At 42.3% G+C, this 27,788-nt stretch overlaps 1 long non-coding RNA gene across 1 annotated transcript; it reads left to right on the forward strand.

The window, feature by feature from the left end:
* Positions 1-27,788, forward strand: Gm1720 (predicted gene 1720). The gene is made up of 9 exons (NR_046015.1): positions 1-52; positions 763-842; positions 1,420-1,459; positions 1,841-1,958; positions 4,242-4,342; positions 8,498-8,556; positions 19,882-19,979; positions 21,161-21,373; positions 27,047-27,788. It is a non-coding gene; the product is annotated as a predicted gene 1720 (long non-coding RNA).

Here is a 27,788-nt window from a genome sequence, read left to right on the forward strand (position 1 = left end):
GAGAAACGTGAGGAAGGCTGTTGGTGACTCACCCCCTGGAAGTGAGCAGAGGGTGAATTTCAGCTTTTATGTCTTTCAGCCTACAGGGTTAGTGTGAGGGCTCTCAGCCAGGGCAGGGCATACATTTACCATCAATCATCTTAAACTCTTTCTTTGATTTGGAGAGACAACATATGGGAACTGTCATCTGTCACCATTTTCTTCTCTTGAACTGCCTACCAGTCTCTATTTTTTTTAAGTAGTGATATCATCTGTTAACGTGGATACAATATGCAGGAGTGGTGGCCAGGTCCTATGAGAAGACGGTCCTTTTGATCTCTATCCTTAAAAAGTTTACTTAAAAACAATACTATCCCTTCCCTCAAAGCTCTTGCTACAAACTTGTTCTGATCCTGGCTGGTAGCTGGTGACATGGAGGCTCTTAGGAGCAGTTGCGAGACAGAATGGTTGTTGTATTGCGGCTATATGTGTGTGCTACATAGATCTAAGCAGGTACCTGGACACTGAAGAAGCAAGTCAGGGAAAAGGCTGTGCCATAACAGGCTAAGTGGGATTTGAAAACCAAAGCTAAAATGAACATTGGGCTCTGAATGGATTGTTCACACGAATGAGGCTTAACTCAAACATCTTTTCTCCCATGTGTATGCAAGTGCGCATGTGCATATGTGTATGAAGCTGGAGGTCAGAAAATAATTTCAAAGGTACATTAGGCGTTAGGTGCCTTCTGCCTTTTGTTGAAGATCAGCTATCTCACTGTTCTAGAACTTCATCAAGCCGACTAGGTTAGCTGGCCAGTGTGCTCCAAGGATCTGCTTGTCATCTTGTCATTGTTGGGCTTACAGGTAAGGACCACCATGCCCAGTTTTTTACAAGGGCTCTTGGGGTCTGAATTCAGGTCGGCATGCTTGCGAGGCAAGTGCTTTAACAACTGAGTCATCTACCAGCTCTCTCTTCAACTCCTTCTAAAAAATTATTGATTATTTTCTTTTCTGCCTCTGAGTGTTTTGCCTGCAGCATGTTCATGCAGTGCCCACAGAGGCCAGAAGAAGGTATTACACTCCCCAGGACTGGAGTTACAGATGTGCATCAGCATGTGCACGCTTTGCAGGGAGTCGAACTTGGGTCCTCCTCAGGAGCAGCCAGTGTTCTCTTTATCTTAACTGCCGAGTTTACCCCCTCCACCCACCACCCCGAGAGCTGCATTTTAATCTTTGCTCCTTTCAACACTTCCCTCCTTGTTTGTATCACAATCGTCAATAAGAGCAGACTTACATTTCTTTGATTTCTACTTAGTGTCCAGAATTTACATATTATAGTTGCCCAACTAGCATGTGCTGAATGGATATCATTGAAATAACCACTGCTTCCCTTTTGTTGCAGACAAAGGAAGAAAAAAATTTTTTTCCCTTTCATTTACAGAAACTAGAATGTCTCGCCTGAAAGGCTCTTCTGGTTCAAGGTAAGAAAGGCATCTGATTCCAGTGCTGGGTTTGGCCTTTCATGCTTGGTTTGTAAGGAACGTGGTTCCTGCCACTCTCTATTACTGTCCGCAAAAGAATGAGACTAGAGAACTAGTTTATGATACCCTTTCCCCTGTGGGTGGGAGAACCAAGGCAGAGGCAGTTTTCCCCTGGTGAACTGAGAGTTCTCTGTTTCTGGGAATTTTTGTTTATCTTTAGGATGTGAGTGTATGTGTGTATGCGCATTCGCATTCGCATGCACTCATGCATGTAACTATATGCTGATTTATGTCTCCAAGCCTCTTTATTTCCATTAATGGGCTCCTAAAGGTTTTCAAGGTAACTTAGATTGTAATGTCTTACTTTTGAACGTTTTGTAGACCTGTTTGTACCTTGATCTCACTCAGCAATCACTGCTCCCAAGCTCATTGGCTTTCCCAGCTTCTCCTCTCCTTGATGAACCCTCTCCTCCTCTCAAGTCATCGTCCTGTGTGTCATGTAAGTGTACGTATAGATGTTTCTAAATGAGTGTGTATATTACATAAATATACTTAAATATAGATCCGGGAACGAGAATAAATGAGATATGTTGTCTTTTGAGAATGAGCTCTGTCTTAAGGGAAAGGACACGAATCTTGGCTAACAGTTCTAACATTTATGAAGGGTGTTCTATATGCCAAACCTTGGGCACAGCATTCTGTACTCATTTGTACTTGGCAATTACACTATGAAGAAAGTACCATTATTGTCCCTGATTGAAAATGGGGCAGTGAAGGCACAGAGGGTCAATTTGCTCAAGGTAGTACTCTAATTGTACTACTCTTCCAGTTTGGATTCAGTCACTCTTAGAGCCAGAGCAATTTCACATAACTAATAGGCTGACCATTTTTCCCATATCTGATGAAACTATGACTAAAATCGTTTCTTTAGTCTTAGTGCCTTACTCAGAGTATTAGAACACTTTTCTGTAGGCCCCCAGTTGAAGCTACTCTGAGTTGTCATTTTCAGTCCTTCAGTGAAAGCTAGCCGTGCACATACAACCCATGTCAGTGTGTGAAAGGGCAGATCTAGTGGGGGGAAGAGCCCAGCCTCCCATGATTCCCATGTAGGAAGGAACACAGCTTTCTCTGTGTCGCTGGTGACTCAGAGCAGCGAGGACAAGGTGAGGGTGGTGGGGCCCTGTACTAGGAGGAGTGACCCAAAAGAAGGATGTGCAAAAGTAATTATCACAGCCAACCAATCTCCAACACTGTGTGAAAACCATGGAAGGGAATGGCACTCCGCTGGGCTAAACAGGATATAAACAAATACATAGTATGGTTTATTGAGCCTGGGAAGCAGAGATAGGGAGTATGGAAAAGGTGACATTAAAGATCCCTAACAGGGCAAGAAGAATTATGCAGCTCCAATACCTTATTTTAACCAACTTGCAATTTCAGTACATTGTATAATTGCTGAGAAGCAGCAGTTGCAGGTTGTAATCAGCCCTACTACCCTCTTCAACACATCTAGTCAAGCCCATCTCTTAAAGGGCCCCTTGCTTCAGTTACAGTAACTCGCTCACTGTCCTGCAAAGTGCCAGAAACCAGGTACAACCAAGCCTTTGGGTCTATTTATGTGGCTCTTTGTGTATGTATGTATGTGTGTGTGTGTGTGTCTGCAGAAGGGTGGACATCTCAGAGAAGTTCTATCCAACCTTGAGGAGGAAGCAGGCTGAAGACGAAGTAAGCTCAAAGGATATGAATGAAAATTACATGAAAGCAAGGTCAAATAAACAGAAAGCAATTAATAATAAGAAGACACAGAGTCAAAGCAAAGTTATGCCGTCTCAGGCCCCCTTCCGATGGATCATATTCAGGGAGATTGAATGCCAATAGGAATACCCAAATCAGCCTGTGTGAGCTCTGTCTCTAGAATTCTAGATGGGCTGCCCCTGTCTGGGAAAGCTGCTCCTCTCTTTATTCTTGTTCATAGAAATGTAGTTCTTAGTCACTCTTGTGAGACGGTTTCAAAAATAGCAGCTCAGCAACACATTGGCAGGGGACTTGTTGACAAGCTAAACCTGTTAGACGCTGGCTTGCTCCAGTGACAGAGACAATCAACTATAGGATTCCTCACACATTTCTGCACTTCTTACCCTTGCTTCGCAGTTCTACTGTTTGTTGAATGGATTACATTTTTTAGGGCCTCCAAGAGCTTTCTGGTATGTTCCAGAATACTCTTTCACTGAGGTCACTGGCACACTTTCTTTGTCAAGGACCAGAAAATAGATTTGTTTTCCGTACGTTTCATAGGCATGCAATCTGTCCCAAGTATTGACCCTGGGGATAGCAGCACAAATGCAGGGGCAGGCAGTACAGAAAGAAATCAGGGACAGATGATACAGAAGCAAAGCAGGATGGCAGTCTACCATTTCAACTTGATTTACAACAATGGCCTGGATTCAGTGTCTTGACTAGAGGGTCACTTCCTAAACATCAGCAGATGAATTATTTCATCAGGCCATGATGGTTCACTGGAGAATGTGCCCAGTGTTATTAATGCTGTGCCTCTATCTTAACACATGAAATAAGGCTTTCTGTTTTTAATAAGCACCATGCCACCAAGTCTCTGGTGATTCCCTCTTAAGTTGTCATCTGCAATTGACAGGATCCTGATGCAAACAGTCTGTAACAGGACCAATGGCTTCTGCATTTATTTTTCCTTTATTGCTGTCTTTTTCTCCCCTTCTGCATTAGGATCCATATTCTGTTTCGAGTTAATTTTTTTTTTTGGACACAGGGTATTGTATATCTCAGCATTGCCTCAAATTCACTGCATGGTTTGATTATGACCTCGAGAATCTCATCCTCTACCTCTCTTCCAGAGTGCTGGAATTACAGGTGTGTACCACCACACCAGGGAGTTTCAAAAAGGTTGGGGCCATAACATGTGTCTGAAGCCAACCTAGGAATGATGTGCCTTTTATCCACCAGGGGCATGTATTGGCTTCTCTCTGATCACAGTGCACTGTGTCTGTTACAGATAAGCAATCCTGGAGGACCCAGTGCAGGCCAAGCAGCATTAGAATTCAGTAGAGTTAGGCATTTGTTAGCAGGAAGGGTTACTAGAGAGATATCTGAGCCCAAGCTCCAGGTCTCAGACTGCCCATCATTACTGTGTGGGTAGGCTTAAACACTTTTGGACCGTACTATCTTTTTTTTTTTTTAAACAATGTGGAGATTCATGACTGAGGAGAAATGTATTTGCAGCTGACCTTTCCCCTTTGTTGTCTGAAGCATCTGCATGAAGACCTGTGTGATGAGGGGGCAAGAGAGTTGACGGAAGTCATTGGGAGAATCACTTGGAATGGCACATGGTAGACTGACTAAGGGATCAAATGGAGACAGAGAACCTAGCTGTGCATTGACTTGAGGAACAGTTTGGAAAAGTAACTGCATCTTAAACAGCAGATGATTTCTGTTGTTTGTCCTAAGAGGATCTAGTAGCACCAGAGTGACAGAAACATGGATAGTGTGGTCCAGTTCTATCTCTAGCATGCCTTAGCTGCTGCAGGCTTTGAGCAAATCTCCTGAACTCTTTGTCCCTTAGTGTCTGCAGAGACAGATATCTTAAGCAGTGATAGTTAGATCAGAGCAACTGTGGTAAGTAGAAGAATGGATGGCAGTCACAGTGCAGTGTTAAAGCATCTACCTGGGAACCAGATGCAGTTCAAATCCAAACCTTGTCACTTATAAGCTGTGAGATCTCTGTGCCTCAGTTCCCATAGCTTTTGAGTGGCACTAGGGATGGAATTCTCTTTATATCATGGAGATGGTTAAATGACATCTTGTGTGTAAAGCCCTGCCCTGGTACTATTTAAGTGCTGCTTAAGTGCTATGCACTCCTATGGTACCTAGGGCCTGGGCCATAACTAAATTCAGTAATTAATCAGGTCATTTATTCTACATCAGGTATCCAAGGAGGTTACAGAGTCCTGGTACTTGTAGTGTTTTCTCCCAGTCCTTTTACAGCTTGTTAGTTACACTTAGCAAAATGGCCAAGGAAGAGACTTCTTTTGAGAAAACAAGAAGAGCAAGAAAAAATCTTTGGGGCTTGCTTCTTGCTTGTCATAGCTTAGGAGATCTCTCTCTTTTGTTTGCTACCAAAGCCAAAATTGCCTCTTTTTTCACCATTTTCCAACATGAAGCAGCATTTTTTACTCATAGATGGACCCAAGCAGCAGCTAGAGCCCTGTGTACAGAGCCCCACACTGAGACATGCTCACAATAGATTTTCTGGGCCAGCTCCATTTCACCCTCAGGATGTTTAACAAATGACACAGAAAAGATGTGCAGAATAACAGGTAAGATGCTGGGTGGTGATGAGCTAGGTCATATTAATGATGGGACAGCAGAAAAGTGCAACATACTGCGCTTACATTTCACAGAGCAGAAGCATGCACAAGTAGACCTGCTCTCCGGGGACCCAGTTTATCTAAACAGTCCCCACTCTCCAAAGTTCCACAACTCCCCAGAGAGCAGCACCAGCTGAGGACTGAGTGTTGAAATACACGAACCACAACAACAACCTTGAAGAAATGGAATTATTCCATCAGGTTGTGCATAATAGTCTAGGTTTGGTATCTGTCAAGCAGAATTTATACAACTATCTCCTGCCTTGTCTGTGCATTTATGAGTAGAAACATGTAGTGAAGATCCTTTGTCCATGGAAGAAAGAATAGTAGACCCCTTTCCATTAAAGTGGGGGTGGTGGTAGCCTTTGTGTCTTGAATCTCATCCCTGTCATTCATTGGCTGGACTCAGTAAACCTTAATGTATTTATTTTTAACTTATGAGAAAAAGATCTTTGACTCAGGTTTGTTAGGAACATTATACTGGACTTACCTTAAAATAAAGTAGTTGGCAAACCAGGGAATTTCATATGGTTATTTAAGGTCTAGGAGACCCTCTAAAGGAGAATGAAGTTTCCTATTTGAACAATTCATAGGGTTATTTAAGGTCTAGGAGACCCTCTAAAGAAGAATGAAGTTCCTATTTGAACAATTCATAGGGTTATTTAAGGTCTAGGAAACCCTCCAAAGGAGAATGAAGTTTCCTATTTGAACAATTAAATGAATCAGGCGTTTAGAAAATTGCTTTTGCTAAAATGCATTGATCCTACAGTTGGGTCTGCAGGACGAAAGCCTGACATCTCCACCTTCATTTTGAGTCTGTCTAGTTCCTTCATTTTAACAGAAGGTACAAAAATAAGTCATTGCCCAAACCTGGAGTCAACTTGGATTTCTGGAAGTATAAAGCCTCCCAGGACAGACATGTGCCCAGATGAGGATGATTATCCATGGCTCAGGAATAGAAGTGATCATCTTGAAGGAAGCAGATGGATCTCTTCAAGCAATGACAATGACAGCTCTGAGGTCTCTGAGGTCTTTGGACAATATTGCAGAACTAGGATCGAAACAATGATCAACCAGATCCCACCTTGGTCAGGACTGCATTATGTAGGTCTCCCTTAGCTCTAATTCCTTTTATATATAAGCCTAAAGCTCATGTCAATACCATGAAGATGAACAGGGGATGGCAGGACCCTTTTATTTGTTTCTCATCCCACTGTGGTCACATTGAATCTCTCTTTCTCTCTCTTTGCTTTCCACTGTTACCCATCTCATTAATTGGTATGATGGGGACAGGTGGCTGAGCCTAAGTTCTGGAGAGCTGCTGGAGCCCAGACTTTTGTCTTTAAAACTCTGGACTCTGGTTATATAAACAGCCCTGAGTTTTCCCAGTACAGATCTTATGAAGTCTTTATTAGTTTAAATGAATAGTTTTAAAATGATTCGTTTATGGGCTCAAGCTAATATGAGTCTTTTGGGATGAGTAGGTGGTATGATTCTAGTGTTGGTGAGGGAATAGGAGCATGGAGCTGTTAATTGCCTTCTTGAAGGGCTCTTGCCAGCAGAAGGCCTGAAGAAGAATTGTAAACACCGGGTGTGTTTCCTGATAATTTCAGGATGCTGCTGCTGATGCAAAACTGACATTTTACTCTTTTTTTTTTGTTCCACAGTATAAGCGTCAAGGTTGTTAGAGTAGACTTATCCCTATATATTTGATGTGCATGCATTGAATTTGGATCTCTCAAAGGCAGTCCATGTCTCTTTGAGATCTGATCATAATCATTGGGATCATCCCATTGGAAACCAAGTGAAGGTCACACATACAGCCATTTGGGGTTTGATCTTCCCTGTGTCTCCAGCCAAGGAGAAGCCAAGAAGCTTTGTCACACATACAGCCATTTGGAGTTTGATCTTCCCTGTGTCTCCAGCCAAGGAGAAGCCAAGAAGCTTTGTCTGGGTGATCTGAACAGTTCAGAAAAGCTGGATGGATATGAAATTCTCTGGGGTTCTTGACAACTGTGAATAAATCCACAGTGTTGACCCAGGCAGCATGCATTGCAGAACTAGAATTGAGACAATAATCGACCAGACCTCACCTTGATCAGGACTGCAGTATGCAAGTCTACCCAAACTCTAATTCCTTTTCTATATAAGCCTAAAGCTTATATAGCCCAGGCATCATTCTTGTCTTGCTAGGCATTTTCAACAATAAGCTTCAGCATCCCAGACTGCCTGGTATCCTTGGAGTGGTTTCTACTCAGGAGACTTTTTAGGGCCCTATTTAGACATCTACTTCCTACTTACAAGTACCTCACATTAGACGATGGAGTGTTTGTTGCAAAGTACAAATGCAACAAATTCAAGTCTTTCTTAAGACCTACACCTAAGTAGCATCAGTGGAGGATGAAAGAAGGGGAGATGAAGGAGGATGATGAAGATAGCAAGATGACCTACACAGTGTCATAATCCATGTTCATTGTAAAGAAGGTATATGTGCATTTGTGGTTTGGTGTCCAACTTGAAAAGCAACCAGTAATCACATTTTACTGTAGCCAAATTCTAAAGCCTAAATACTCTACATTGAGTGAAAGTCACAAATAGAGACTGTCTTTAAATTCTTTCTTGTTTACTTTCTTCTACACAGATTATTTTTAGTTGGAGCCATTTTCTTCCATTGCCATTCTGTCCTCTACATTTCAGAAGGTCAGTTGCTTACCATGATCAACTAACTACTCCATTGCTGCTCAACTGGATTTAGACCATGGAACCTTAAGGCTGTATCTGCAGTGTTTCCATCCCAAATAGTCAATAATTCAATGCTATGACAAGGGCACATTTCTCAACTGTTGAAGAGATGGAATATACCTTCAGATTGATAAATCAAAGAACATGGTAGGAGAGGGACCACTGTGATGTTTAAAGGAATTGAATAGAAGACATGGTAAATTGAGAGTGGAAGTACTGTTTTGCATTTCCCCAAATACGTTATCTTTCCATTAAACTATTATTTCATATATAATTTACTGTCAATTTAGGCCTCAAATTCTGTGATTTCTTAGTGACAGTTTCCCAACCCAATCACCTTGATGTTGACTTGTCCCACCTGACACAGAGGACTGTGAGTTGGAGGTTAGCTGGTGTCTGTATATTGTTGGTGCCTGGGTTCTGCCTATTGGGAGTTATTGTGGTCCTTGCCTTTTCTCAGCTGGTTCTCTAAATCAGCTCTTGTTACTGGATGTAGTTTGTAAAGCAATGTAAGAAGGCTCTCCTGGGTCAGACTAGGTCTCAATTGCTCCTACTGGGGAACCTCAATGGTAATATACATAAAACAATGTAACAGGGCGATCCTGGGTAGGACTAGATGTCATTGGAGAACCTCAATGAGAAAATACAAGACTGAGTGCTGGGGTTGGGGATGAAAATGTAGTTAAGTTGGCAGAGTACTTGCCTAGAATGCAGGATGCCCTTGGTTAACTCTCTAGCTCTGCATAAACCCAGTATAGTGGTATACAACTGTAATCCAAGCTCCGAGGAGGTAGATGAAGGAACATCGGACATTCAAGATCATTCTCAGCTATATATCAAGTTTGGGGTCATTCTGTGCTACTTGAGACCCATTATAAAAGAATCAATGGGGGTGGGGGGGGAGATAGTTCACTCAGTAAAGTGCTTGCCTAGCAAGCTCAAGGACCTGAGCTTGATTTCCAGAAACCATTTAAAAGGAGTTGGGTAGAATGGCATTGGTTTGATGTTCCAGCACTGGAGAGATAGAGACAGGTGGTTCCCTGGGATTCACTGGCCAGCCAGCCTACCTAGCCTATCTGGTCAGTTCCAAGCCTGTGAGAGACCTTGTCTCAAAAAATGTAGATGATCCTTGAGGATTTCCTCTGTCTCCTCATGCATGCCTACGTGCATTGCACATAAGAAAGTGCACACACACACACACACACACACACACACACACACACACACACACAATTACTTGCCTGCTCTCACCATGTTTTAGCTCTGTGACAAGTCACATAGTGCCTGTTATATTGAGGAAGGCTTTGGAAACTAGGCTTTCTGGGAAATCCCTGGATTTTCTCCATCTGACTATACGAGTCTGTATTTTAGCTGTATCATTTGGGTACTTCTTTCAGCTGCGCTAGTTGTCGGCAGACTTCACAGGTTTCTGGGGGACAAGCTGCTACTTTCTTCAGTTAGTTTAACTATAGGTTGTTTCTCATTTAGATGCATGTGTACTCTTATTTTAGAAGCTGTTCGTAGAAGATGCAAAGTGGAGACCCTGAGGATATTCTTTTTCAGTCCAAACCATCACCATTATATAACATTGCCTGCAGTAAATATTCAGTTAAAATACTTCTGATGACATCAGGCTCATGTTTCGGGAGATTAGTCTTGTGATATTTAATCACGAATAGAGTTTAACTTTAGAACAGAAAATAAGGATTGGGAAAGGAGAACTTGAAAGTGAATGATGGAAAATGTTCGGCCCTTGGCTGGGCCAATAGTTGCCTGTATTCCTCTGTTTATCATCTGTGCTCCAAAATTGGGTGGTCTGCTTTGCTCAGCAATGTAGCATCCCACCTGCTGGTCTTATGCCAATCATATGGCAAGTAGTAAATATAGACTTGTTGAATTACTGTTAGAATGAATAAATCCTGAAAATGTTGACCAGAATATGGTTAAATAAATAGCCCTGATTTCTGTCTCAGTTAGGGTTCCCACTGCTGTGAGAAAACATCATGACCAAAAAGCAACTTGGGGAGAAGAAGCTTGATTTCAGCCGATATTTCCACATCACAGTCCATCATCCAAGGAAGTCAGGCCAGGAACACAAGCAGAGCAGGGACCTGAAGCAGAAGCCATAGAGGAGTACTGTTTACTAGTTTGCTTCCTGTGGCTTGCTTAGCCTGCCTTCTTATCACCTGGGGCAGTCTGTTTAGGGGTAGCACCACTCTCTGTTAGCTGGCCCCACCCAGTCAGTCATTAGTCAAAAGATGCCCCACAGGTTGCCCACAAGCCAGTCTAGTTGGAACATTTTCTCAATTGAGGTTTCCTCTTCCCAAAGGACTCTGGCTTGTTTCAAGTTGACAAAACACTTGCTAGTACAATTTTGAAGCTTTCTTCTTCACTGTCATTACTCTTTAGATACAACGTTTTGTAGATAAGATTTGGTTTAGCTTGTCAACCAGTTTTTTAATGGGCTAGCATTTGCATTCTATTTCTAGTGCATCCTCCGTGGCTGCATGGAAATGACTCGGTTTTGCTTTTCAACAAGTCGTGATGGGAAAAGCTTTCCAAAAAAAGGACACAATGGTTCCTTGAAACAAAAAGGAGAGCAATTCCAATGTTTGGACAACCTTCTTTCCTTCGCAATCATAAGGACTTTGTGTCTAATGCTAATGTCCTGAAGCAAAAGTCTACCCAGGGTCAACAGCATCTCACCTGGGCCTGCTTCCTTCTGGAAGTGGTTGGTGCAGAGGGGCTTGGAGGGTGTTCTCTAGATAGTACACTATGCCTGCCTTCCACTTGGCTACTCCAGCTCTAGAGTTGTTCTTTGGAACAGGGTAAGCATATTCTTGCTAAATAGTGAAACTCATTCAAGCCCTGAGGTTGAATCCCATTTGAGACTTCTTTCTAACTCCCGACCTTGCCCTTGGTTCACTGTGGAGGGTGGGCCTACGTCTCTAGAGACTTCCCACATTCTGTTGTTAAACAGCTGTTTCCAGAGGCCTGTTATCCTCACACCCACACAAGTCTGAAAATAGCAGCCCCATTCCTCCCTGTACAGTCTGTGCTCTCAAAGGTACAGTTTGCTCAGTTCGCCTTTCATTTGCCTTCAGTTCAGTTTTTCTTGCTTACAAGCTATTTTCAAAGCTTACCATGGTAAACAATGGGAAAAATATAACTATATACATGTCCAATAGATGCAAATGAGGGAAACGACCAGCTTTATCAACAGTCTCTTTTTCCAAAAGTGTAGATTCTTCCAGCATGAAGGAAATGGTTTTGTTGATTTGGTGTCTGTAGCAGAGATGTTTCAGGCTCAAAATGGCTCCTGGTTGCTGTGGTAGAGTCTTCCTGTGACTTATGCTTTTCAAAGCTTCTTTCATTGATCCTTTTTACATTTTAGCTTTTTTTTTAAATGCAATGAAATGTATATAGTATAAAATTAACAATTTAAAAGTGACCCATTTAGTGGTATTATAGTGACTGCAATGTTATAAAACCACTACTTTACAACTCTAGTTGTAAAACATGTTCATTACCCCAATGCAACCCCCATGTTTATTTAAAACATCAGTCCATGTTTTGCCCTCCTTCCATCTCCTTCCCTGAGCACTCATGCTTATATTACCTAGTTATTTCCCATAAAAGAATCACATGTGATGCCTTTGGTCTGGTTTTATTCATTCTGCATAAAAAATGTCAAGGTTCAAGGTTCATCATGCTGTAGTATGCATTAGTATTTTGTTCTTTAAGATAGCTAAGTGCTATTCTGGTATTTGTATATAAACTACATGTTTGCCTATTCATCTATCAATGGGCATTTGCATTGTTTTAGTTTGTACATTGTAAAGACCTTTGATATAAACAATGGTATAAAATGAGGTGTGGTTTTTTGTTTTTGTTTTTTTTTTTTTTTTTTTTTTTGCTTTCTCTTGGGTACACACTGTATTCGTTTGTTTTCTGTGGCTGTGATAAAATCTCCTGGCAAAAGCAACTTAGGGAAGAAGTTGCTTTTAGTTCCAAAGGGGATCCAGTCCACTGTGATGGTGAAGGCATGGCAGCAGAATCACAGCAGGATTAAGTATTCAAATATGTGATTCAATGGGGGAACACTGTTTATATGCGTGACTGTGGTACACAGATGCCCGTGTGTATGCTCAGAAGCTAAAGGAGAGGTCAATGTTCCCCTGTGCACATGTAGTTCACATTTTTCTTTTGGCCAGGCTTGTATATAGTGAACTCCAAAGATCCCCCGATCTGTTTCTCTAAGTGGATGGGTTACAGAGATGTGTAGGATGCATGGCTTGATATGTAGGTGTTGGGATCTGAACGCTGGTCCTCATGCTTGAGAGCAAGGGCTCTTAACCTTGAGCCACCTATCCAGTCTCCATTTTACTTTCTTTAATTAAATGTTTTATTTTATTATTCTGTTGTAGGGGTGGTTGTTTTTTTTTTTTTTACCTGAATGCCTGCCTGTCTGTGTCTGCCTGGTGCCCACAGAGATGGGAAGAGGTTGTCAGATCCCCTGGAAGTGGAGCTGTAGGCAGTTGTGAGGCACCATGTGAGTGTTGGGAATTAAACTCCGGTCCCTTAGAAAAGCAGTGAGTGTTATTGCCCACTAAAGGGCCTCTCCAATACCATTTTTCATTCTTAGCAGTGATACCTAAAGTGTCCTCATCTTCATCAGCTCTTATTATTTTCATCCCTTGATTATAGGCATCCTTGTGTGTTTGAACTATGTCTTATTATGACTGTGATTAGCATTTCCCTTGTGGTGAATAGTTTTGAACATTCTTTTAAAGTGCTAGTTCCAGACTGAAGTCTATTCTACTCACTTTTCCAATTTGTTATTGAGTTGTAAAGGTTCTTAAAAATTCTGGGTACTAGACACTTGTCAAATATATGTTTTGTAAACATCTTATTCCACATTATAACTCTTGGAAACACATGTGTTTTCACTTTCTTAATAAACGTCTTTTTGATACAGTAGCACTGTATAAGTCAGCATGGCCTTGAACATAAAAGGCTCCTGCTTCAAGCTCTGCTCAGGCATGTGCCTCCATGCTCAGCTGATAAATGTTCTTTGGTATACCAAACCTTTTTATGTTGATGACATCCAGTTTCATAGCTCTTGTCTGATAGGTAGACATGGAGGTAGAGAGGGAGGAAGGCTAGTTATTTCTGGATAAAGCACACTAAAAGTCTAACTTCATTCTTCAAATATTATTAGGCTACTCTGGTCCAGGTGGTCAATTTGCACTTGAAGACCAATTTTATTTCAAACCAGTACACTTTTATATATTAGGCTTGCTTACAAATTGTTGTGATGTTAAGCATTTTGACTACTGAGGATGAAGTTACTGAACTGGCAGAGTGTTTGCCTAACATGTATGAAGCCCTGGTTTGCATTTTAGCTCCATGTCTTCCAGGCCTGGTGGCATTGGAGCTATGGAGGAAGAAGAATCAGAAGTTCAAGGTCATCTTGGACTACATAGTGAGTTTGAGGCCAGTCTGAGCTACATAAAACTTTGTGTCATAAAAGAAAGAAAGGAAAGAAAAGCATTTGTTTGCTTGCTTGGCTTTCTTTTTTAGAGTAAGAAAGAAGTAGGGGTGGAGTTGGGTGGGTGAGAAGGATCAGGGAGGAGTTGGGGAAAGGGAAATAGTGATCAAAATATATTGGATGAAATTTTTTTTCAACAAAAGAGAAACATACACTGTCATAAATCTACATCTTTTTGTCTTATAATGCCACTTAGCAATGAAGCTGAGAGTGTGTGGTGGTTTAGGAAGGAAGGTGTTTGTAGTTACTGCTATCCACTATTGCGTCTGCAGCTTACACCTGACTTCATGACTTTGGACTCATATGTCCAACTGCCTACATAACATCCCTTTGGGAGGGGGCGTGGAAAAAGGCACCCCAAATTTAGAACTCTAACCAAAACTTTGTTTTCTAATGGCTCTTTGTGTTGCTGTGTGCTTTAGGCAGCTTCATTCTTCCAGTAACTCAGCCCAAACCTACTGGATTTATCGTTGGTTCTTTTCTTTCCTTCTTCTTCACCCAGATCATCACCACAGTCTGCTCAGCCAACCAGCAAAATATGGATATCTTAAAATCGATGATTTTCTTAACTTCCAGGGGTGCCAGCCAGTTAAAAACACATCACATATCTTATTAGTCCACATTCTTACCTCCTTATTGGTCTCCTGTCTCCTACTCCTCCCCATTGATCAGATTTCTCTAGAGGACTAGAATGAATAAAGTGAATATCTATTACAAAGAGCCTTTATTACAGTGGTCTATATGACATAGGCTGGGTAGTTTAACAATGGCTACCTCCACCCTGGAGAGACTGAGAACTCAGTAGCTTCTCAGGCCACTAGGCTGGATGCCTCAGCAATTGCAACCTGGCGCTGAAGGCCTGGAGCATTCTCATAGAGCCATGGGTTTTTGGTACATCTTGGAAGTCCCAAGAAGCAGGGTTCTCTGATGTTAGGGAAGGAATGAAGAAGCAGCGGTAGCAGCAGCAGCAGCAGCACAGATAAACTCACTAATAGAGTAGAAGAACCTGCCAGCAATATGTGAAGGCAATGGGTCAAAAAGCAAAGCTTTCCCCATCAGCCTCCCTTTTATCTGGGTAGATAATTTAAGGTTAGGGATGGGTCATTCTATTTCAAATAGCCTGATCCACAAAATCCATTTCAGGTGTGCCCAGACACGTATCCTTTTGTTGATTCCAGGTCTAGTCAAGTTGACACCTCAAATTTATCATCATGTCCTATTTCCCTTAACTGTGTGTTTGTCACAAAAAGCAAGAAGAATTCCTTCAAAGGGGACCTTAGGCCATGACACTTCCGTGTTTAACCCTTTCAGAGACTCGCATCTTACTTGGAGCGAAGACCCAACATGTTTTGCCCTCCTTCCCTGTCATCTGTGCTGACATATCCTTGTCTTGTCCATGGTCATTCTGCTTTAGCCCCAAGTTATCTGCTGTTTCTCTTTTCTCTCTTCTCTCTTTCCTTTTTCATCCCTTCATCACCTTCTCTCCCTTCTTCCTTCTCTCCCTCTCTCCCTTCCTCCCTCCCTCCCTTCTTTTCTTCCTTTAATCCTTTCTTTCTGAGATAGGGGTTCTCTGTGTAGCCCTGGCCGTCCTGAAACTCTCTAGCCTTGAACGGAGAGATTCACCTGCCCATCTGCTGTTACTTGAGGACTCTACTGACTATATGTTTCTTCTGCTTGGAACATTGTCCCTCCTTTGCGTAGATTAAACACATCAGAGACTTCTTACATAAGGCACCAAAATGTGTTGACTTCATGATGTATTATTAAATAGGTCTGGCAAAAGTTCTAGTCTCTGAAAATGTAAGATATATATTCATAGATGTGTTACCATATTCCTTATAGTTGCAAATTCAAATCCTCACTGACCTCAGGACTCTGCTTAAGGCCCACCATGTCCAGAGTCTTACTTGGTATTTTCATCTATGCTCCCCAATGCTACCGCCCCCAAGTGTTCCTGACACTCCCTACTTTCCTACAAGATTGAGTTTCACCTGAGTGGCTGAATAAAGATAAATTATGCCTTTCACATACATTTTGTGACTTTCTGTCACCATCAAAGATGAAAGGGACCAGATGCACGGAGGTTTCTGCTTCCTGGGGGCTTGCAAGGTCTGCACTGGAGTGCTCTTTCTGAATTACCCAGCTTATTAAATTTTAAGCAGGAGTGCCTCCATTTATGTGATGTAGTCCATTGTGCTCTTAATCTAACTCATTAGGGATTGCTCAGTATGCTTTCACATAATGACCACACTACTTAGAAGAAATCCTTTCAAATTTCCATGTGGCATCCCAGAGAATTAAAATCAAACCTCGAAGCTCACAGGGAATGCCCCTGACTTTGCAATCTCTTAGGCCCTCAGAGTAAGTTTGATGATTAATGATTCCAATCCACAAGATTCCAGGAACTGAGATCGATTCTAGTGATAGAGTATTCCATGAGAGAGCAATGACTCTTTTTACTCCCCTTGTGTAACACTGTGGAAATTCAAGCGAATGCTTTCAGATATCACTGCTTTCCTCTTGCTGATTCTTGATGGAGAGAAAGAATCAGGCCCCAAGTACAACCTCAGTGCCAGGCATGGGTTACATCTTATGAATCACTGGTCAAGGTGGTCCCAAGAACCCTCCACAAGCACATTACAGGCTATTGCCAAGGCTATTTGGCTGCTCTCCACAACCTGATATTAAGGCCCTATTGCTGAAGACACCACTTATGGCATGAAACACGGAAAAGTTGAGCTTGTACCCAGCTAAAAGCTTTACTCCTAGTAAGCAGCGCTCACAGGGCTGGAGGGTCATCATCAATATCACCCAGCTCCAAATCTGCACCTTTCAACAGTGACCTGCTTGCAGGATGCACCGGCGAAAGAGTGGCACAAATGTTACAAGAGGAATAACCTCTTTTTGATTAGATTTAAGGTCCACTCCAGAGATGGAACTCATACACGATACTGCTAATGTGGCTAAGAATATGGGACTAGATAGGTCATGGGCCTATTGGAAAAGTCAGTACTATTTTTCTGCTAAAGGAACACAGCGATAAAATGATTCCTAATGGCACACTGCTATGCTCATAGATCTATGTCTCAACTCACATCAGAGAAACTTGTTTCTTCTTGCAGTAGATAATATTTAACACTGTGACCCACAAATGGACAATACGCAGAGAGTGAGAGACTTTGGAACATTCCTCTCTAAATGAGATTTCAGAGCTGTATGGAAGAGAATGTGAAAAGATTTTTAAAAAAACAGAGGCGATGTATAAATCCAAGGAAACAGCGTCTTCCTGATGCAACAGGTCTGACATACATTGATATCTTAAAGACTATAGCAACATGCACAAGACCTGCATAGGTTCAATACAGAAAGGGTCCCAGGACAGAGAAGGGGAAGTAGACACATGTCCCCAGCCTTTATCAAGAAGCTATCTGCAAATGATACTCTTTGGTAAAGAAAAAATTAGTTTTCTTCAGTGGAGTTACACTGGGTATATTAACCACACTTCAGGGTAGGTGTTATGTCCAGGAATAGTTGGTCCACACAAAACAAACTCCATGTTTTTGTTTGTTTGTTTGGTGTGTGCTTTCTGTTTTGTTTTATTTTTGCCATTTTCTCCAAGTTTTAAAAACCTTTGTATTGGATCTTTGTAAATTTCCCATCATGCACCCCAGTCCCACTCATCTTCTCCTCCCCTCATCCGCACCCTCCACCCTTACAACTTCCACTCCCAACACAGGAAAAAAAATCTCATTGTGGAAACTGTGGTGTGTCACAGTACACCCTTTGGTGCACAAATCTTTACTTGCAAATATTCATTGAAATGACTCGGTCAGGTATGAAGTGTCTGGCTTCTTCTACTCTACCAATACTGGATCCTCACTGGGACTCCTCTGGGATATCCTATTGGTGCCCTGTATCATGGAGATCCTGCAGTTTTGGATCTGTAGGTCCTGCAGCCCCTTCATGCACTCCAGCAGTTCATCTATGTGGTAGTTGTTTGGGTGGGCCAATTCAAAACCCTGGGTCAGCATGCCAACCCTCCTACTCTCGTGCCCCGGGGGCAACTCAGCAGCACCCTCACCCAGTGTTGCAGCAGGTGAGGGACATGGACATTTTTCTCACTCTCATGACCCTAGGGCCAGCTCTCTCACCTGCCATTGGTGGCAAGAGAGGGAACTTTGGGGGAGGGGAGGACATTTCTCCCTTGTCAGTGCCACTGCACAATAGACTACTGAGTTCACTCTCTCAGGCCGGCTTACCTGCAACCCCTATGTCCAGGGTCCATGTCCTATGTCTACTGTGCTGCCCAGGAGAGGTGACAGTTCTGCTTTTTCAAGTGCTGCAGCAGGTGAGAATCTGGACCAGCCCCTTCTCTTGTTCTCATGACCCCAGGGCCAGCTCTCCTACCTGCTATAGGTGGCACAGGGTGAGGGTGAGCATCTCTCCCTTGCCCATGTCACTCACTGCACAATAGACAAGGGGCAGGGATGGCTCTCTTGCACTCATACCCTTGAGATCAGCTTGCCTGTTCCCCTGCCACTAGGGTCAGCTCTGCTATGCTGCCTAGGAGAGGTACAGAACCACTCTCCTGAGTGCTGCAGTTGGTGAGGGGCAGGCCAGCTCCCCTGCTCTCCTGATCTCAGGGCCAGGTCTCTCACCTGCAACAAGTGGTCAGGGCTGAGGGGAGAAGGGCCGAGGAGGGTATCTTGTCTATGCCACAGCACAGGGGAAAAGTGAAGGGCCAGCTCTCCCATGCTCATACCTTTGGGACAGGCACACCCACAACTCCCCCCAGTTTGTGACCTGCTATCCTGAGTACTGCAGCTGGTTATGAGCAGGATCTTGCTCTCTTGCCCCTAGGGCCTAGTGTTCCTCAATGCCCAGGCAAGGGGTGAGGCCAGTTCTGCACAGCCCTAAGATATCAACATGTTCCTGAGTCCTGGACCTCTAGAAAGTGCCAGGGGTAGGCTCCCTCTTGTGGCATGGGTCTCAACCTAGACCAGTCATTGGTTGGCCACTCCCATAATTTCTGGACCACTTTTACCCTGGCACATCTTGCAGACAGGACAAGTTGTAAGTCAAAGGTTTTGTGGTTGAGTTAGTGTCTCAGTCCCTCCACTGGAAGTCTTGCCTTGTTATAGGAGATGGCTGGCCCAGGCTCTAAGCCCCCCATTACTAGGAGGCTCCCCTAGGGTCACTTTTGTAGATTCTTGAGAGCTTTTGTTACACTAGGTTTTTACCTTGCTCCTGAAATGTCCCTCAGTTCCAGTTGTCTCTCCTAGTACTACCTCCCTTTATTCCTCTGTCCCCACCTGACCCCTTCCATTCCCATCCTCACCTGCTTCCAGCCCACCAGCGATGTATACTCTATTTCCCCTTCCCAGGGAGAGTCATGCATTCCCTGCTTGAGCCCTCCTTAGTTAGCCTCTTTGGGTCTGTGGACTATTCTTTATTTTATGGCTAATACCCTCCTATAAGTGAGTTTATAACATGCTTAACTTTCTTGTCTTATTGGTTTTGTTTGTTTGCTTTGTTTGTGTGTGTGTGTGTGTGTGTGTGTGTGTGTGTGTGTATAAGAGAGAAAGACAGAGAGACAGAGACAGAAAAGAGAGACAGAGATGAGGGAGACACAAATTAGGATAGGTAGGGAGGGGGAGTTGGGGAAAAGAAAACATAATCAAAGTATAGTGTGTGAAAAAAATAATTAATTCAGGGTAATCACTATGTTACAGGTAAAACACTAAAGAAGGCCAGATGGAAGCACTCAAGAATTCCCTGAATACATCATATTCAGCAGATCAAGAAACTAGAGCCTCAGGATGGAGAGAAGGTTAAGAGTGCTTGGGATCTGAGCTTGAGGACCTGGGTTTGAATTCCCAGTACCCACATAAAGGGAGTTTACCCTGGCATTTGGGGGCAGAGGTAGTAGGCACATCCTGCGAGCTTGCTGGCCATTCAGCCTTGCCAAATTGGTGAACTTTAGATTCATTGAAAGATTCTGCTTCACAGGAATAAGGTGGTGAGTAAGAGATAAACACACACATTCGCACACGTGCCTGTATACACACACACACACACACACACACACACACACACACACACAGAGAGAGAGAGAGAGAGAGAGAGAGAGAGAGAGAGAGTTCAGTAGAGTCTGCTACCTAAGCCTTGCTTTGTGTTTTAGAGTTAAACATGTGTAGAACTACGTGTAGAAAATCTTAAGGCTTTAAGTGACATTTAAGGTCTCCTATCATATCTGACTAAACTGAAGCATGGCACTTTGAGGCTATTTGCCAGTGACCACAAAGCCATTCATGGGAGAATCTGGGATTCCTAATTCCACATTTAGCATTTTTCCATCCAGTCACTGAACTGCTGAGGGATTGTCTCTAGAATTAAATGTTATGGTCCTTCCATTTTCTTTACTGGCATTTACCTTTGGGAGTTGGAGTTGGCTAGCTCTATGATAAGATGATTTTTGTTTGTTTGTTTGTTTTGTTTTGTTTGTTTTTTGTTTTTTCGAGACAGGGTTTCTCTGTATAGCCCTGGCTATCCTGGAACTCACTCTGTAGACCAGGCTGGCCTGGAACTCAGAAATCCACCTGCTTCTGCCTCCCGAGTGCTGGGATTAAAGGCGTGCGCCACCATGCCCGGCCCTAGAAGATGATCTTTAGTGGAGCCACTGGCCTAATAACACCAGTATACCCACATTTTCGATAAGCCAAGCATGACTTTATTTAACCTTTGTGAGTATGTTGATGTGTGAATGTACACAGCCATGGCCTTGCTTTCCAAGGGCAATTGTTGCTTTTCAGAGCAGTGCTTCTCCAAGTGTGGTCCTGGGCCCACCATCATTAAAACACTTAGGAAACGTGAGTGTCTTGTCCCAGACTAAATGAATCAGAATTTTGGAGATGGGGTGTAACAATCTGTTTAATAAACATTCCTGAGGACTTTGATACTCATTCAACTTCAAGACATGCACATTTAGTTGCTGTTGATTTTGTCTTGCAGACTACACCCGAGATTCTTCATTCAATCTGCTTTCCATGTTGCTGCCAAGAGCCCATATGTGAAACCTGCTTCCTATAGGATGCTCCTGACCAACCATAGTTGTCTTAGTTGAGCTGTTTCAACTTCTTATGTCCCATGTATATATATGGTCTCTAGGGGCCAGGAACAGATAGGTGCAGCTTACCAAAGGGTCTTTGCCTGAAGATTGATCAGGTAAGGTTCTACTATACTGTTTCCATTTTAGAGTTCCCATGGTATTTGGGAAAGTAATGAGGGAAGATGAAGGGTGAGCCAGCCAGCCAGCCAGCCACTGGGATTCATCTACAACTCTATCTGTGCTTTCTCCCAGTCCTATTTTCATATCTCCTTTACATATTTCTTCTACAAACATTCCCCTGTCCAATACAAAGATTACTTGCCCAAGAACCACCAACTTCAGCTCTGCTTCTGGAGAGCCTCACCCAGGACAGTTAGCAAGTAGACTTCAAAGATATCCCTTTCATGGGTGTGCATAGCAAGAGTTCTTAGTGAGACATTCCCTGCATTTGGATAGCTCATTTCCTACCTTGTTGGATGCCTTACATCTATAGTTCCCACATTCCAACAATAATTTGGAAGATTTCTATGACTACATGACATTTACTTTCATGAACTTTGATTTTGGGCAAGAGCAATTCCAGGCAATAGAAATGGGAAGACATCTGGTCGCTGTTTTAGCCAGTCCAATTACTACAGTTTGATTTTGTTGAAGTTAGGAAAAAACCCTACCACCACTAACAGATGATTCAGCATGTTGCTCAGAGCCATCTTTTGCATTTGTTTGGGTCTTTCAGTCTCTGGAGGCACATATGCAATAGTTGGAGATCTGTCTTCAAGAGTTAACTCTTTTGTAGGAAAGGGCCACAAGATGTCTAAGTATAAACTCCAAGATACTGACTAAGCTCTTCCCAGACCTGCCTTAAAATTATGAGGAAGGGACTCTTTTGGAGTTCTTCATCTTGGAATGGAAACAAGAATCACAATGAGTCTGTTTCCAGAATCCTCTCCTATGTCCTTGAGCTCTGGAATTCTTGGTTCCCACAGAGCTTCATACAAATTATCATAAGTAGCAAGTAGGATGCTGCATGTATGGCACTTGAGACAACCCCTAAGTAAAATTTACCTCTGGGTTAGCCAGGAGCCATTTTTCTACCATGTTTCCTTTTCTCTCCTACCTATCCTAATATAGGCTCCACCCAATACAATGGAAATGAATTGTTAACATCCAGTTGGAAAAGAGTATTAAGTAGCTTTTTTCATCCCTTTAAGACCACAAAGCACAACTGTATTTTATGAGACCCATTCCTCACCGGGAACGTGATATATATGCTATATCTCACTGTCCCAACCTGAAAAGTCTCAAACCTGAAAGTCTCACATTGCAAATTAGGTGAATTTCCTTTTAGATTTATCTATCTGGTATTTCCAGCATGAAGCATTATAAAGAAAAGGCAATACCTTGGTGTATATATATATATATATATATATATATATATATACATCAAAAGATACAAACACATGCACGTGCTCATGCACTCTCAAGTGTGCATGTGTGCACATGCACATAAACACACACAAACACACATACACTCAAACACACACACGTTTGAGATAGTGTTCATGTATCCCATATTGACCTCAAACTTGTGTAGCAAAGGATGGCCATGAACTTCTGAACCTTCTGCCTCCAACCTCCCTATTTCTGGCATCAGAGGCATATACCACCACACTTAATTTTTATGGCTCTCTTTATTTGGAAATGGCAGGAATGTGGGGTAGTGGAGTTCCTTTGGACCAGACAGTTTCCAAACTGCTCCATACTCTTCTGAAACCAAGCTAAAAATGTTAAACAGATCATGCAGTAGACTCCATTCTCAAATGGGAGTCAACATTTACAGGGACAATTGAAATGTCAACCCTGTTAACAAACTGATGGAGTGTCTAGTGTCTAGGATCAGTGAGATGGGAAGCTAGTATTTACAAATATCCAAGAGAAAAAGAATCAGGAAGCATTTCTCTTGACTTAAGAAAACATTGCCAATGTCATATGGCAAGGAGGTCAAGATGGCAGATAGTGTTGTTGGGGCAAAGTTCATGAGGCTTTATAACATGGCTCTTCAGGCTGCTGCTCCCTGGTTTGGTTTAGGTTTGTTGTTGGTTTTAGATAGGGTTTCGCTGTATAGCCCTGGCTTCCTGGAACTAGTGATGTAAGTACCTAGATAGCATTGAATTTACAGAGATCCATCTTCTTCTGCCTCTCCAACGCTGGGATTAAAGGCAAAGGTCACCATTCCTGGTTTGCCTCTCCCTTTAACTAAACAAAGCCCTGGGAGATAGCCATATACAGCATCATGATATTCTATGGTGGATCCCACAGGATCATTCTTTGTTTTGCCATATCTTTGCAAGAAATGGTCTAATCATTTCCATCTGGGATGAATTATTTTCTTCTTCTTATCTTTACTTTAAATGATTATTGGAGGACCCAAACTCAGCAGGAGAAGTAAACTGGGACATGAATGACAGAGGAAGAATGTTGGGTGTACTGGTTAGTTTTGTGTCAACTTGACACAGCTGGAGTTATCACACAGAAAGGAGCTTCAGTTGAGGAAATGCCTCCATGAGATCCAGCTGTAAGGCATTTTCTTAATTAGTGATCAAGGGGGGAGGTCCCCTTGTGGGTGGTGTCATCTCTGGGCTGGTAGTCTTGGTGCTATAAGAGAGCAAGCTGAGCAAGCCAGGGGAAGCAAGCCAATAAGGAACATCCTTCCATGGCCTCTGCATCAGCTCCTGCTTCCTGACCTGCTTGAGGTTCAGTCCTGACTTCCTTGGTGATGAACAGCAGTATGGAAGTGTAAGCTGAATAAACCCTTTCCTCCCCAACTGCTTCTTGGTCATGATGTTTGTGCAGGAATAGAAACCCCGACTAAGACATTAGGGAAAGGTTCAGGCCTTACAATGACTGTTGATGGTTTTCTGTTGTCTGGTTGTTTCTAAGCATGGTACCCAGGACAGTTTTAAAGAACAACTCAGAAAAACACGAACAAACATAATATTTCATGAAAAGAAGACAAAGCATACAATAATTCCCACATGTAATACAATAATAATATGAAAACTGAATTTCTAGAAATTTAGATTTCCTTCAAATCCACACAGATAGTTTTAGAGCGGCAATGCTCAATCTTCCTTGTGCAGTGACCCTTTAATACAGTTCTTCATGTTGTAGTGAATGCCCCAACCATAAAATGATTTCTGTTGGTACTACTTTGTAGTATTAATTTTGCTACTGCTATGAACAGTAATGTAAATATCTGATATGTGCCCCTCAAAGTGGTCACAGCCCACTGGCTGATAGTTTTAGAGCATAGGTGAGCTTTGGAGTCTTTCTGCTAGAATTATAATGATGAGGCTGTAAATGCTTGTGAGGTTTCATTGAAGCAGGCCCTTGCTCCTTAGCTTTAATTTAGCATTTATTTTTCCCTGTAAATCATTGAAAATGCTGTTGAAGTTTAATTGAAAAACAAAACAAAACAAAACAAAAAACCCCCTCTAACTTGTTTGAGGTGGTTTGAATGAAAATCACCCCACCCCATAAGCTCAGGTATTTGAATACTTGGTCCTCCATTGGTATCAATGAGAATTTTAGGCAAATAGTCCATCTCTATTTAATTTTCTGATAAACATCCCTACAAGAAGTAGTTAAGGCCCCAGCAAATACTAAATAGTTTTAATGGTAGAAATACCAAATCTAGGGCAATTGAACTCTGGAGGGGGATCAGTCAACTCTGTCACAGTAGTTTGAATATATTGGAAGCTGACCACTATCTGAACACTGGTAAATAATACACTAGATCCCTCTTTTTATTGAAAACTTGGCTCACCTGGCAAGCTTATACTTTCCTCCTGACAAGACATAGAAAGCATACTATATGAAAAACATGTTGTAGCCTGACTTTTGCCTTGGAATCTAACTACATGCATTAATCCATTTTGTTATTAATATATCAAAATAGCAAAGCTGGGATATCTTTTAAAGAAAAGAGACATATTTACATTACTGTTTGGGAGGCTGAAAGTCCAAACTGCATGGGAAAATCTCTGGTGATGCCCCTTCCGTCTGGTTTCATCACTTCTTCTTGGAAGGTAACTATGGGAGAAACGTGGCAGTAGTGTCTCATAATCAATTCCACGGACATGACTATATTTGACTTAATAATCCACTACTTGATTCTACTAGTTAAAATTCTCTTTACTTTCCGATACCACCACTCAGGAGATCAGATCTCTTATACACAATCCTTTGAGCATCCTTAAACTGCGTCTGAACCTTAGACTACCAACATAATATGAAAAGAAAAACATGCTGACATGTGTACCAGTTATTACCACAGTATCACCATATAACGAATCAATCCCAAACTTAGTGGCATTAAAAACTTACTAATTATAACTTCTGAATATATGAGAAGATAGAGTCTAATTGTTGCTGTGCTATGCTCACATTTGTGGTTAGATTTGTATAAAATTCTTGTCACTGGTGATGGGTTGCCAGTCATCTGCTTATTGGCTAGTCTGGCCACATTCACATTCAAGGCTCCAGAAGAAGGACTAGAAGCTCCAAGTCCTCTTGAGGTCAATGTTGAGAAGTGACACATAATCATTTTTGATGCATCATTGTCAAACAACTTAAAGGTCATCCTAGATTCCAGGTACAAGAGATAGGCACAATTAAAAACAAGTTGCAGGGAGTGACAAAGAAAAGGCTTAGTTGTCACGAGCCATTGTTGCAGAGGATGCCAGTTCCATTCTCAGCACTCAAGCCAAGCAACTCATAACCATCTGTAACTCCAGCTCGTGGGGACCTGATACCCACTTCTCACCTCTGTGGGTACTGGAACTGTACTCATGTGCACATTCATAAACACACTCATACACATAATTAAAAACAAGTGAAGAATTTTTTCAAAAAAAAAAAAACATTGCAGACCAAAGAATGAAGGGGTAAAAAATTGAGGCCTTCTTGCAATAACCTACTATGTAAACTTTGTATACTTTATTAAATATTGACTATGTTATATCTCAGCTTATCATTAAAACGAAGACTCCAGTAAAGACTAAGTGGATGCAGAAGTTTGCCTATAATTCTCATTGACAGTTTTAGATTTTTTAAAGGTTTTGAAAATTATTATTTTTATTTATTTACTTATTTTGAGACAAGGTCTCACTTTGTAGCCTGGCTGGCCTGGAATTGAACTGTAGACCAGACTATGCTCAAACTCACGGAGACTGACCTGTCTTAGCCTCCTGAGTGCTGGGATTAAAGGCTTGTACAATATCCTCCCCCCCCCCCCGTTTGTGTGTGTGTGTGTGTGCGCGCGCGCACACACACATAGGAATGCATATGTCACACTAAATGTATAAAGGTCATAGATCAACTCTCAGAATCAGTTGTTTGGAATCCAGGGACTGAACTCACATTGTCTGATTTGCGAAGATTTACCTACTGAGCCATCTTCCTGGTCCTATTTTTGGGTTTTTCTACCAGGAGCAAAGGTAGACATGAATACTTCAGCTGAAATAAAACAGCTAGTCTGTGGATCTTCCCATGTGATGAATTACATGAGTAATGTCTCCATCTGTACCTAAAATGCATAATCATGTGGCATATGGTGATATGAGGAGTCAGATGGGGGTTTCAGACAGGAAACACATCCTGTGTGTAAACTGCAGCTGGTGAGAATAGACACTCCTCATTAGGAGGGAACAGAACCATTCATCACTTAAAGGAGGCAGGGGCTCAGTGGCAGCTCTGGTGCCTAACGCAATCCTGTGCAATTCCCCCAGACTGGGCTGGAGTCAATGCTGCAGCGAAACTGCTGAGAGAATACAGATGCCATTAAGGACATGCTGTTCCATAGCAGGAGACGAAAGGGGTTCCACACTCTCACCTGTTTAACAAACATGGGGCAGAAAGTCACCCCTCTTGTTGGGAGCAACAAACGTCTCTGGATAAATCCACAAGGATAATTTGGGGAAGGTTAGTAAATGGACACACTCCTTCTAGAAGCCCGGCTTTTGTGCTAAACTTACTTTCCTGAAGTTATATTTTCCAGGGTCTTCTAAGCATCTCCATGAGAAAACACCAAAAGGAAACTGTTGCCAAGATGGTAAGATGCTTACAGACCTATTGCCCACTCCGCATACACAGAATGAATTGGGCTGGCTCTTGAAGTCCCGAGGCATTAGGGCTCCAGGTGTTTCTAAGGTACAGTCACCTTGTGATGATTACTATTGAGTGTCCACTTGACAGGGTCGAGAATCATCTACAAGATAAACTTCCAGGCTTACATGTTAGGCTGTTTCTGGACTGGAGAAATGAAGGTGGGAAGACTCATTCTAAACATGGGTAGATCATCCCATAGGTTGAGGTTCTGGACTGAAGAAAAAGGAGAAAGACAACTTAGCAGCAGCATTCAGCTTCCCCACCTCCCTACTGTGGACACAATGTGACCAGCTGCCTAGTTCTTCTGGTTGCCACAACTTCTATGAATTGTACCCTCAACCTATAAATAAACCCTGCCTCCCT

This window comes from Mus musculus, chromosome X (assembly GCF_000001635.26).
Source record: "Mus musculus strain C57BL/6J chromosome X, GRCm38.p6 C57BL/6J".
NCBI lineage: Eukaryota > Metazoa > Chordata > Mammalia > Rodentia > Muridae > Mus > Mus musculus.